The sequence below is a fragment of the Puma concolor genome, chromosome C2 (assembly GCF_028749965.1).
Source record: "Puma concolor isolate L17-30 chromosome C2, mPumCon1.1.hap2, whole genome shotgun sequence".
Lineage (NCBI taxonomy): Eukaryota > Metazoa > Chordata > Mammalia > Carnivora > Felidae > Puma > Puma concolor.
This window is the reverse complement of record NC_141675.1, coordinates 85,687,214-85,700,227: the sequence shown is the minus strand read 5'-3', so window position 1 is coordinate 85,700,227 and position 13,014 is coordinate 85,687,214. Positions and strand designations below refer to the sequence as shown.

Below are 13,014 nucleotides of genomic sequence, written 5' to 3'. Positions count from 1 at the left end.
CTCAGGAGCAGGCCCTGCCCCTCTCCAAAAGCTGGAATGAGGGAGAGACACCGGGTGCAGTGAATGTGTGGATGTTCCCTCTTGGTGATCTTGGTGGGGAGGTGATGGTGAATGCCAGAGGCAAGCAGGAAAGGGGTTTTGAGGGTGGAGGAGAAGCCAGACAGTCCTTATGGAAGGTAAAGTTAGAGCTTAGCGGGAGGATTGTTGTCTATTTGGTGCTGTGATCATGGGTTGGGGCTTAAAGAAGGAGCAGGATCGAGGAGGGAGGGGCTGGGCCCTTCGTGAGCAGTTGCTGGGCCCAGAATCATCATGGGTGGAAAACCAGCAAGCCTCCCAGAACTTCTCAGGACTTGCTCCACTCTTTTTCGACTCTTCTTGGGCTCCTCTTCCTTTTCTGGCTCCGTCTTTCCCCTCAGCGTATAAACACACTCAAGCTTTTCTTAGTGACTCAGCATCTCCTCCAGTCAGTATCCAAATTCTCTCCTTGCATACCCAGAAGGTCTGTAGCAGGGAATTTCTTGATATATTCAATTACTTTTTTTCTTCCTAGAGTTTTCCCTTGCCCTGCTGTGTGTGGCCTTGCTCTGGGGATTTTGGCTGCTTCTTGAAGTCTGGGGGGGGGGGGGCTCTTTGGGGGGTCTTTCAAAAGCCTTAATGCGTTGACAGGTTCATGCTGGATGCCTTGGAGGTACACTTGCAGCCAGAAGCCTGGGGAACCTCTGCAGCATTTTCAGTGAAAGCGCATTTCAGATAGTTCACTCTGGAGGCTGAGTGGAGGACAAGTTTGTCTGAAGGAGGCTGCTACAAAGGATGGCTGGAGCCTGTAGGAGGTAGGGGTTCGGGCTTATTAAGGAGGTGAAATAGATAAGGTTACTGGATAACTGGGTTACTGGATAAGGCAAAGGGCTGAATCAAGAATGACTCATGCCCAACTTTCTAATTCTGATGGCAGTAGGTGGTGGTGTGGACAGCTGAGGGAGGGGCTGAGATGGAGCTAGTGGGATGGGCTCACTCCCTGCTGTGCTGACTTTGGGGTGCCTGTGTGATGGGCTGCCAGGCAGGCAGCTGGATATTTGGGTCTAGTTTTTGTGAAAGAGGTCTGGGCTGGAGATGGCTGATTGGGTAGTTGAAACGTGAGGATGGAGGTAGTCCCCAGAAGAGTGGAGTGACAGGAGCTTATGGGGAGGCTCTCATTTAAGGTGCAGAGTCACAATTGGTGTCACTGAAGGATGTCATCAGAGGAGGCAGGGGCCTCATTTACTGCAAATGTGAGAATTAGGAGAGCGCACGCCCTTGGAACCCGAGGGAGCATTGAGATTCCAGAAGGTGAGACTCATCTTGAGGTGTCAAACGTAGCAGAAAGATCCAGAGAGTTAGGCCTGAGGAGTACCTGCCCGCTTTGGGAAAAGGAAGATCAGAGGTTACTCTTGCCTGGGCAGGGTTAGGGAAGGGAGTGTGTGTGGGGAGAAAAAGTAGACTGCCACGCGTTGAGAAATGAGGAAGTGGAGAGGGGCAGGGGGAGGGACCGCGACGACATTGATTAAGAGGCCAGCAGGAGAGGCAGAGAAGCACTTAGAAGCTACCTGCTGGAGAGGGCACTTTGGAGCGGAGTGCTGGCACCACGGTTTTGTTTTTAGACTTGAGAGACCTGAACTTTTTAAAGGCGGAGGGGAAACAGCCTGGAGCCAAGGAGCCGTGAGAGGTGAGGGAGGAGGCTTTAAGGGCTCAATCCCACCTAGCGAGCTTCTTACAGTTTGCCAACTTCCACACCTTTTATCTCCTGTAATCATTTGAATAGTGTGAGGTTTGAAACACACACACACACACACACACACACACACACACACACACACACACACACCGGTGAGACTGCGCCCAGGGGTTGTGAAGAGAGATGTGGACTCACTAGGTCCAGGGCGCTCTACACCACGTGAGGAAATTCGTGGAACCTGTCCAGCCCCGCACAATTTAGGGGGCCAGGAGTAGCGTGTTCCTGGCTCCCAGGGAGGTGACATCTGCGCCGTAAACTCGGGGGCAGTGTGCTGTCTCAGATGATGTGTCACCATATGTCGCGGAGGGAGCCGGGTAGTAAGTAGCCCCTGAGAAGTGTCACCATGTGCTTCGAACCAGAGGCTGAATGCTTCCTGCGACGTATCCCTAAAGTGCGGTGGACCAGGGATAGGGCGCGTGCCATCCCTTCCCTTTCTCGCGTTTAGGCAACTAAGAGTTCTGTTAGCCGCAGGGCGTAGTAACAATAGTGATGGCCCAGCTTCCCCGGCGCGGGCGCGGTAGGCTAGGGGCCGAGAGACTGCTGGAGCCCCAGGCAGCAGGTGGCGGGGCGCGCTCCCGGCGCGCGTCGCCGAAGGGACGCCGCGAAAACCAAACGAGCGATTTGTATATCCGGCCGGGGCCCTGCGCCGAGATAAAGCTTCTGCGGAGGGAAGTATTTAATTCGCTTCCAGCACCATCGGAAGAAACTCCTTCACGCCGGAGGCTGTGGGGTGGGCGCGTGGGAGCTTTCTCTTGGGTACGCTCCCCAGTCCTCCGCCCGAAGCCGGGTGCGCCGAGCCGGTTGTCAAAGGCGAATTACAGTATTTTGTTTGTTTTTCGATGAAGAGGCGTTGCTGTTAAGGAATGAAAGAGGCCTGGATTAGAGCTAGGATCTGGCTTCCTCTGCATTCTAGCACAAGTTTCCTGCTCGACCTTGACTCTGGCCAAGTCTATTCCAGGCCCCTCACTGGTCCTCAGTTTCCCTGTTCATTAAATGGGAATTTGGACTATGATCTTGTTTTTGCACAGCCAGGGTGGCAAACTCCATCTCCTCCAGGCCAAAAAAACGCCGTCCTCTATGGGTAGCCTCCTCTCCCCTACACCCAGCTCTTTGGAAGGGTCCTCTTCTCCCCTTCTTTTCTTCGCCCGCCTAGGGGGCTGAAGGGGAGGTGGGCGGGGACTGCCCCATCGGCCCGCCCGCCTCCGCTGGCCCCGCCTCCTTACGTCCCCTCTGCGCCCCTCCGCCCTCGGCGCGGGGATGAGGCAATCACGTGACCTCACATCCGGCGCGGGAGTCCCGAGCTCGCAGCGCGCGCTCCCCCGCCCGCCTGCCCGCCTGCCCGCCTGCCCGCCGGCTCTCCCCGCAGCGTGATCCGGGCGCCACGGCGGAGGGGAGGGGGGGTTCGCGACGTCGCTGGCGGCTGGAGGCCGTTTCAGAGTGCAGACCGCCCCCCTCCCCTGCCAGCCTCCCCCGCCGCCCTCCCTTGTTCTCGCTCTGCCCCGGCTGCACGCCGCCGCCGCGGGCGCCGAGGAGGAGAGCGCGGACGCCCCTGTGCCCGGCGCGGCCCGGGCCTGCCCGCGGCGCCTCCCTCCCCTCACCCCGAGCCGCAGCGCGCGGCGGCGGCGGCGCCTCGAGCCCGAGCGACCCGCGGCCGCCGGCGCCGGCCGAGGGCGATGGGGCTGGGCTGAGGCGAGGCGGCGGCGGCGACAGCGGCGGGCCCGGGCCCCGGCTCCCCGCGGTCCCTCGGCTGCTTCGGCCGGGAGGCCGGCGAGGAGACGGCGCAGCGGCGGCGGGTGAGTGGTCGGGCTTTCCCGGGACGCAGGCTAGGGGTGTGGGTGGTGGTGATGGCGAGGGGTTGAAGGAGGTGAAGGGGGTTGTCGGGGGTGGCGGGTACAAGGAGGGCTTCTGGTCGGCTCCTCGGGCCGGAATCCGGCATCCCTTCCCGGGGGAGGTGAGCGGGGTGGGGAGCGGAGCGCTAAGACCGCGGACTGTGTGTCTGGGACAGGTGAGGCGAGGAGGAGACACCCACGTTGTGGGTGTGAAGGTCTGGGTTGGACACGCTGCCTGCGGGGCCGGCGAGTGTGTGCTGGGACTTGGGAGAGGGATGGTGGTCCAGCCCTTTGCGAAAGTCCCGGAGATGGTGTGGTGGAAGGGCCGGGCGCTTCTGTGTTTCTGCGGGTGCAGCCCGAAGGGATCTTGAGTTCGTCCTTAGCCTCCGAGTAGTGGGAGCTTCTTGCCAATCACCGCATTTTACTGGTAACTCAGTGAGGCCCAGAGAGGAAAAGTGACTTCTGAATTGCTCAAGGCTTCTCACTTTGACTCTGTAAGCGAGCCGCAGAAAAAGCCAGGGTCCTCTCGTCCAGTACTTGCGCGGCCGCGCTCTCTACGGCCTTAACGTCTCCCCCATTACCTTCGCATAGTTAGGCTTGGTAGATGTTATGACCTCTTTTGAGGGGGTTGTGGCGGAGGGAATGGATTGAAGATTGACAGCTCCGTGCGGGGCTTCCCAGTTGGGAAAGCTTTTGTGACAGGTGTTTATCGTTTCCTCTTCCCATAGATCTGACAGGAACATCCTTGGATCTTGGTGTCTGGACATAGGAGGTATGAATCACTCACGTAATTAACTCCTTTTAATCGTCAGTGTCTTAGAGCTATATTTAGTGGTTATATTAGTGCAAAATGAATGGGTATGGAGTTGTAAACCTAGAAACAGAATCCTGTGTTGCCTACGTATGATTCTGAACTGAATAAGTAGAACATTTGTGTACATGATGACTATTTTAGATCTATGAGTCAGGAAGTTAGACTTTTGTAAAAATCCAAGAAATGCAGGAAAGTTAAAGATTATTGCAAAATGAATACTGTCTTTTAAAGGCTTTGTTGCTAAAGTGAACGTGTTCTGATTCATTGTCTTTTAAAGAGTGATTTCATAGTTAAAAGTGTTTTACCTTTGGTTACAACTCAGCCTCTTTACCAAGGCACATATATTAATTTTGTTTCACTGGAATATATGGGGCAGTCTTTTCTCAGGAGGATTGTTACTTTGCGGAATAGGCTATAGGCTACAGTTGCCAAAATAAATGCATGTGGGCATCCCATTCTGGTTTAGCAATCCTTTTTTTTTTTTTTTTTTTTTTTTAAGCAGATCAGTTACTGGAAGTTTCAGGTAGTAAGCCTATTATTAATAATTGTCATGGAAGTTTAGTTTTGCTACTCTCCTTGCCTTTGCATCATCCACTGTTAGATCAGGTGAGAGTGAGACAGTTGAGATTTTTGAATGTAGTTAGAACAGCAAAGCTTGTGTTTGCACAAGGCATTGGGTAGGAAAAGTGATGGCACTGGTTGTTTCAATTTATAAGTAGTAGAGTTATAAATGAAAATACTGAGTAGCAGTTTATTTTGAAAATACAGTTGACAGGCTTTGATTTGATGCAGTGTTCAAATTATGTAGTAGGAGGGCTGATTTCTTTGTCTAGGTCAACCAGGATGCCTTTATTTGGGGTATGCCAGGTAATTAAAATTTTAATTTGTAGCTGATTTGAGATAAATAGGATAAACTACATAGATAGGAAAAATAGTTTTATAGTAATTAGAACAAAGCTCTGTAAGCCTGAATGTCTAAACATTATCTTCTGATGAGTTTCTACCTGGTTTTGCTTATTACATGTTAGAGCTAAAATACTGGTGTTGGTTTAGTTAACCTTTAATAGTTCTCTCATTTAGGTAGTATCAGTTTCCTGCCTATGTTATAGTTCGAATATGGATTCTTAGGTGGATAATAACTGTGTGTTGGCAGCTACAACATATTGTAGAGAAAGCATGGACATGGGAAATCATACTGGAGTTTGATTTTTGACTTTTCATAACTAGTTCTTTGACCACTGCTGATAGTTACTGAGTAAGCTCATTGTATGGTAAACTTTGAATTTAACACTTGACATGAATTAATGCATTTAAACCCTGTTTTACAGATGAGGAAACTTGAGATTCAGAGATGTTAAGTTGCTTAGAGTCACGTACAGCTAGCATGGTGAACCTAGAAATAGAAACTGCTTGTTACATACGGTAACAGAGTTAGGGTTCTGGCTGTCTTCAAAGTCCTTTGTATTCTAAGTTGCTTAACTTCCTGATCTTCATCATCATCATCATCATCATCTTCTACTTCTTTTTTTTTTTTTTAATTAAAAATGAACACTCATACTTACCTTAGCAGGTTTTGAGGATTAACTGAGCACTTGTATTCTCCATTTCCCTCTTGCATTTCATATACTAAATCAGGTCATGCTTCTGTAACATGGTTTTGTAACCACTTGTGAATATAACCTTTTAAAATGTGAGCATACCTTATTCCCAAGATTAATAGTTGTCCTAGGAGATGGGCTACGATCAGTGATATGGGGACATCCTGTGAAACTGTCTTTATTCTGTATTTTTTCCCAATGGTCTGGGTGATGGTGGAAGTAACTTTATACTTGTGAATGACAGCAAAATGGTTGTAGTTGCTAAAAAATAGAATTTTAAAAGGCTCTTGATTACGTGCTTTATCTCATGCTGGGTTCTGTTCACTGGTAAACTTGATAACCTAAACTATAAGTAGTAAGTGGAAGACTTTGTGAATGGAACCTAAATTGAATAGCTGTTAGCAGCTTATCACTTGTTGAAGACTCGTACTCTTAAACCAATTCACAGTGTTATGTTAGAAGAAGATAATCCAGTGCCTGACATTTACCTGATACATCACCAGAAAGTTTGTTCCAGTGATGGGATGCATTCTGAATGTACTGTAGAGCTCATCTAATTAAATCTGCATCCAAGAGATAGCTGATGGGATTTGATCTTTGGTTTTGGAACATAGTTTGTGTGAAATGAAGCTAACTGGCTTATGGAGAGAATAAATCCGTAGTCACCAAAACCATGTTCTAATTAACCCATCTCACTAGTCCAGGAAACATGCAAGAAACAAGGAAATAATTGTTAGAGTCTTAACTTAAATTTTGTTGACTTCATATTTTAAGAGTAGAGAAGTAAGAGAAGATCAGAATTAGAACACATCTTTTAAGATTTATTTAAAAAAGTAAAAGTTTCTGGGCTTATTGAATGTGGAGAAAAGTAGGTGGTATCTGTAGGGTAGAATGTCCTGAACTTAATGGTAGCTAATGATTATATAAGTTATGCGTTAAAAACATTTGTGTTAGTAAGATTAAAAAGAAAGAGGTGATGTGAAATGTCATGAATAAATGGTAATAAAAAACGAGCACTTTGTAATCACGAGTTAAAAGATGTTATGGAATTAGTAAGGAAGGAGAAGAATGCAATGAAGGAAAGGGAGAGCTGTTCAAGGAAACTTGAGGGTGCGCATTGCTGAGTTTCCATAGAACAGTTCTCCAGAGAGAAATGTCCCAGTACCGGATCTGGTAACATCTTAGACCCAAAAGGCTCATAATGGGGCCTTTGTTAGGTCTGAGTGGTAAAATACTAACTCAGGTAGCAAACTTTAAGACTGCCAAATTAAAGGAGTTATGTACCACGGGGCATCTCTCCCAGGAAAGAGGCCATATAAACTTGAAAACAGAGCTCCACAGAAGCAGGTTTCTTTGAAGGTACATCTTTTACCTCTTCCTGTCACCAAAGGCCACTAATCCTGGTATGAACTGAGAATGCAGGAAGAAGTACCCTGTGTTTAAAGTTGATTTGTGTGTGGGATGCGATGAATTAAGTGAGTTGTAATCAATCTCTTTTTTTAAAACATTGTTTTAATGTTTATTTATTTTGAGAGAGAGACAGACAGTGTGAGCAGGGGAGGGGCAGAGAGAGAGGGAGACACAGAATCCAAAGCAGCCTCTAGGCTCTGAGCTGTGAGCACAGATCCTGATGCGGGGCTCAAACTCATGAGCTGTGAGATCATGACCTGAGCTGAAGTCAGACGCTTAACTGACTGAGCCACCCAGGCGCCCCTGAGTTGTAATCAATCTCTGAATGGAAATTTCTCTCTCTTTTGTTGACTCTTTCACTTACTCCCTATGATCTGTTGACACCCAGATTCTAGTTAGGTAAGAAATTGAATTTCTGGGAAGAGTGAGTTAACTACGCAAAGTAGAATTTCCTGATTATATGATGTGGAACTTGCTGATGTATGTAGTCTTTTTCTCAGCTTTTTTAATTTATTTTTTATTAAAAAATTTTTTTTTAAGTTTATTATTGAGAGACAGAGCATGAGCATGGGAGGGACAGAGAGAAGGGGAGACACAGAATCTGAAGACACAGAATCTGAAGCAGGCTCCATGTTCTAAGCTGTTAACACAGAGCCCGACGCGGGGCTGAAACTCTCAAACCATGAGATCATGACCTGAGCCAAAGTGGGATGCCTAACTGACTGAGCCATCCAGGTGCCCCATTCTCGGAAATTTTAAATAAAAATATTTGGGTGCACCAGTTGGTGGAGCATGTGACTCTTGATCTTGGGGTTGTAAGTTCAAGCCTCGCCTTGGGTACACAGATTACTTAACAAAATCTTAAAAAAAAAAAAAAAAAAAGAAGTGTACCTCTTGTTGGGTGGTAGTATAAAAGACAGTTCTACCTCTAATAGCAAGCTAGATTAATTGACTATTCTATTTAGTTTTTTCTGTTTTCTTCATAAGGCATTTGTGAGTTGGACAATGAAAACATGTCTGGAGAGTAAGTGATAGCATCCTAGTAAAGGATCTGGGGTTAGACGGTTTCTTTAGGTAGGGTATTCTTTCCACTCTTTCCTTTGTTCTAGTTACCGGCCCATCTCAAAACTCGATGTGCATTTTTTCTTTTTTCTATTGAGAACCAACGTTGAGGATTGCTTTTGATTACTTGACAGGCTTTTATTTTATTTTTATTTTATTTTAAAATAAGTCATGGAGTAGTTACTACATGTCTAGTGTGCCTTCTTCTAATAGCATCCTTGTTGCTCTGCTTTTTCCCATTTGTGAAAAAGGATGAATAATGCATTAGTTATTAACTTACTTTGATACACAAGACCAATGTTTTGGTTCCCAATTCTTTCTGATCTAAAGAGCTGAGTAAAATGAAATCACCTTTTATGTGGGGGCTTTGGGCCTAAATTCTCATTTAAGGTAAAAATCCAGTATAGTCAAAATTACCCTTGAAAAAGTCCTTTAGGAAGACATCAGTTTGAAAACTGATTGTTGACTGACATACCGTTTTTCACTTCCAACAGCCAGTTATTTCTCCAGCTTTTAGGTTATTTTTTTTGTGTGAGCTGGATCATAATTGGCTATGTGAGATACCTTTGACAGGTGAATGGGACTTTAGATTGGCTGAGAAACAGCAAATTTATAGTCTCCATTGCATGGTCACTCTGGGACAAGGATGTAAAGGCAGGCAGGCATCCTGCCACCATTATTTAAAGTTATTTTTTGTCTTGTTTTTCTTTTTTTCCTATAGCACAGATAGTTGAATGAGTGTAATTAAAGGCATATATGATGTGAGTCCACAATGTGAATAATGGAGAAAGAAATTAGATATTTATGAAAATCTGTTCTCTCTCCACGGTTATATTGGGTGTTTTATAGCACACAAAGAACCTAGAATAATTAAAAGGCTCAATAATAACGTTGGAAATATTAGGGGACCATTTGTACTTTGTATAACTCTGGGTTGATATTCAGCTATATTCAATGTTAGATAATGTCTTCCTTAACTACTAGTAAAATCTGCATTATTTTAAAAGAACTGTAGATGCACCTGGCTGGCTCCAGGTGGTAGAGCGTGGAACTCTTGATCTTGGGATTATGAGTTTGAGCCCCATGTTGGATGCAGAGTTAACTTAAAAATAAACAAACAAACTATGTAAGTTGTTAATGTTTTCTTTGAAATTTAAAGTATCTGAACCTAAACATTACTCTTGGGATAGCACAGTAAGAAAATACTGGTCTGATGGCTAAAGATGCCTTGGGAGAGGGTGTTATACATATAGGGGTTAAAATGTGGGCACCAGAGCCACGTACAAGTGACTTTAAATTCCAGCCTCATCACTGATTAGCTCTGTGGTTGGGTTCAAGTCACTTAACCTTTTTTAGTTTCTTCATTTGACAAGTGGAGGTAATAAAAGCTACTGGAGAGAATTGTGAGGATAAGAGCCTCAGTAAATGGTAACACACTATTATTTGTTTAATGTAGTTATGGTTTAATAACATTTAGCATATTTGAAACAAATGTGTGTATGTGTGTGTGTGTGTGTGTGTGTGTGTGTGTGAGAGAGAGAGGGAGGGAGGGAGGGAGGGAAGGAGAAAAGTGAAGAGAAGGGAACGTAGAGGGGGGATTGAGGATTGTTGCCTTTATTATTTTAACTGGAGCAGCAGGCAATTATGACATAGTTTTGTGTTCAGGCTTTTCATAGTAAAATACCATGATTTTGCATCTTTGGGAACAACATCCTAAAAAGCTCAAGCTGTTAATCTCATGTATCGCTAATGTACATTTTATGTATATTTTTATCTTTCCCTTTCTCTCTTTGGGTGTGTTTGCAGTCCTTTCCCCCTATCCTCTGTGTTACTGTCACCCATTGTCTGTCCCTGGCCATGTTATAAAGTTTAAAAATATGTTTAATTAGGCTTATTTAGTGGAATTTTATGTGATTTATTTTCATTTAGAAATACTGATTAGTGAAATGTGTCTACATCTTTAAAAGGAAGGTTTGAAATTTTATTTTCTTTCTGTGGCCTTTGGATGGATTTCTTTAAATGTGGGTCACTGGTTCTTCAAAGACCAAAGATTTTTCATTCATCTCTAGATTATGCCTTAACTTTTTTTTTTTCTTTTTAATGTTTACGTATTTTGAGAGAGGGCAGAAGCAGGGGAGGGGCAGAGAAACAGGGAGACTGGATCTGAAGCAGGCTCTGTGCTGACTGCAGAGAGCCTGATGAGGGTCTCGAACTCATGAACCAAACTGTGAGATCGTATGTAACCTGAGCCAAAGAGGTGCCATCAAGTTGAGGTGAGCCATCAAGGTGCCCTAATTATGCTGTAACTTCTTAAGCCATCAGTTTTCTAAGCTCATTTATAATTTATTTTGTCCATGATTTCCTAAAGTTTCTCTTAAAAAAATTTTTTTTTGCCTTACTGTTTTTCCATGCATAAAAGATAGAATCCTTATTTACATGCCAATTATAATAATGTGTTTCAGTTTACTAAATAAAATGTAAAGTACTACAGGCAAGTAGCCTAATTTTGTCTGGAGCACTTAATTATTTGAACGACTAGACTAACCTAACAAGTTCTCAGTTAAAGTCGATTTTTACTTCAGGGATCCTTTTGATAGGAAAATATGCTTTTTATAGTGATTACTACTGCCTTAGAGTTCATTGATGGATAATTTTGAGCTAACCCATGCTTGTTTTCTGTTCAGTTTTTGGTGAGAAGAACAGGATGAACTGCTTAGTTAGGTTCAAAAGCATCTTAATGTGTTTTTCTCTTGAATCATTTCTTATCTCTGATGCAGCCCATAGTGAATGACCCTTCCTCATGTTGCCTTAAAAGTATTGTGGCAATTACCAATTATTGTAGCACCTATGTGTTGTGATTTTTATAGGCAGGAAGGAAGGAAGGAAGGAAGGAAGGAAGGAAGGAAGGAAGCTTGGTTAGGGCCTTTTGGTTATGCTCTTAGGATTGTGTTGGCACATCTGATTATTCAGTGTGTTTTAGTCCTGTGTGTGCCAAGCACAGGGCTAGATGCTGGATATATGTTGATGAATGAGTTCTGCCATCTTAGAGGTGAACAGTCTAGCAAGTGAACACAGTGCTGCTGTGCTGAACAAGCCCAGAAGACACCATTCACATTGTATTGGGAACGGGGCCCTGTGTCATGGCCTTTGGTCTCTTTCAGTTGAAAAAAGTTCAGAATCTCCATCACCTGCAAGTTAATCCATATCTGTATCATATCAGACAAGGCCCTTCATCATAGAGACCACCCTGTGCCCCAGTCAGTTTAGGTAACTTGTATTCCTGACATTTTCTAGGATTTCTCACCTTAGTACTTCTTCTTTTTTTTTTTTTTTAAGTTTTTATTTTAATTCCAGTTATGTAACATACAGTGTTATGTTAGTTTTGGGTGTACAGTGTAGTGACTCAGCACTTCCATACGCCTCCTAGTGCTCCTCATGGCAGGCGATCACCTGTTGAACCCATCCCGAGCTGCGTCCTCTCACCTCAGTACTTCTGCATGTGGTGATTTCTCTGCTTGGATTCCATCCCTCTGTTATTTTCCCTCTTTTTACTGCCTGTTTGCTTGAGGAACTTCACACCTTTTAGGTCTTGTATCAAGGGATAGTTCTTCTCTGAAGTCTTTTCTGTCCTTTGCCCTCCTCTCCCTGTTCCTCGTGCTCCCACGATACCTACTTTATAGCAGCACATAACCATTTTGTTTGGTATGTGTTTGCTTATCGTCTAGTTTACTAGACTTGGCTCCTTGAGCTTAGGAGTTTAATCTTTGTAATCTCCAGCATTTAGCACAGTACTTGGCACATGTGGGCAGTGACATCCTAAAACATGACTTTTTATGAAATCAGAAGTGGTGATAAGCCATAATGATTTGTGCTGGAATGTTACTTTAATATTTAGAGATTTATCCTGAAATGTTAGGATACTTGGGCAACATTGATTTTTTTCAATTAATGTGCCTTTTCCTAAATCAAGCAATGGTCTAGGGTAGATTTCAAGATACTACTGGCTAGGATAAAGACACTGTTTTAAGTTCATTGGAGAACATGTTGGTGAGCCTTTCTGTGTAGAATAATGAAAAATTGACCATAAGTGGTCTCTAAGACAAGCAAAGCTTTTCTTTTTTTTAAATTTATTATTATTTTTAAGTTAAATCCAAGTTAGTTAACATAGAGTGTAATAATGATTTTAGAAGTAGAATTTAATGATTCATCACTTACATATAGCACCCATTGCTCCTCCCAACAAGTGCCCTCCTTAAGGTCCCTTGCCCATTTAGCCCATCCCGCCCCCCAGCACCCCTACAGCAGCCCTCAGTTTGTTCTCTGTATTTAAGAGTCTCTTATGGTTTCTGTCTCTCTCTGTTTTTATATTATTTTTGTTTCTCTTCCCTTATGTTCATCTGTTTTATATCTTAAATTCCACATGTGAGTGAAATTATATTTCTCTTTCTCTGGCTGACTTATTTCGCTAAGCATAATATACTCTAGTTCCATCCATGCTGTTGCAGCTGGCAAGATTTCATTCTTTTTGAT

At 44.3% G+C, this 13,014-nt stretch overlaps 1 protein-coding gene across 4 annotated transcripts in view; it reads left to right on the top strand.

The window, feature by feature from the left end:
• The first annotated feature begins 3,072 nt into the window (after nt 1-3,072).
• ATP13A3 (ATPase 13A3) overlaps nt 3,073-13,014 on the top strand; it is a 90,019-nt gene continuing 80,077 nt past the window's right edge. For all 4 annotated transcript variants that reach the window (XM_086675035.1, XM_086675036.1, XM_086675032.1 and 1 more), the window contains exons 1-2: nt 3,073-3,564; nt 4,329-4,372. The gene's annotated coding sequence lies outside the window, so the exon portion shown is untranslated. The remainder of the gene's footprint in view (nt 3,565-4,328; nt 4,373-13,014) is intronic.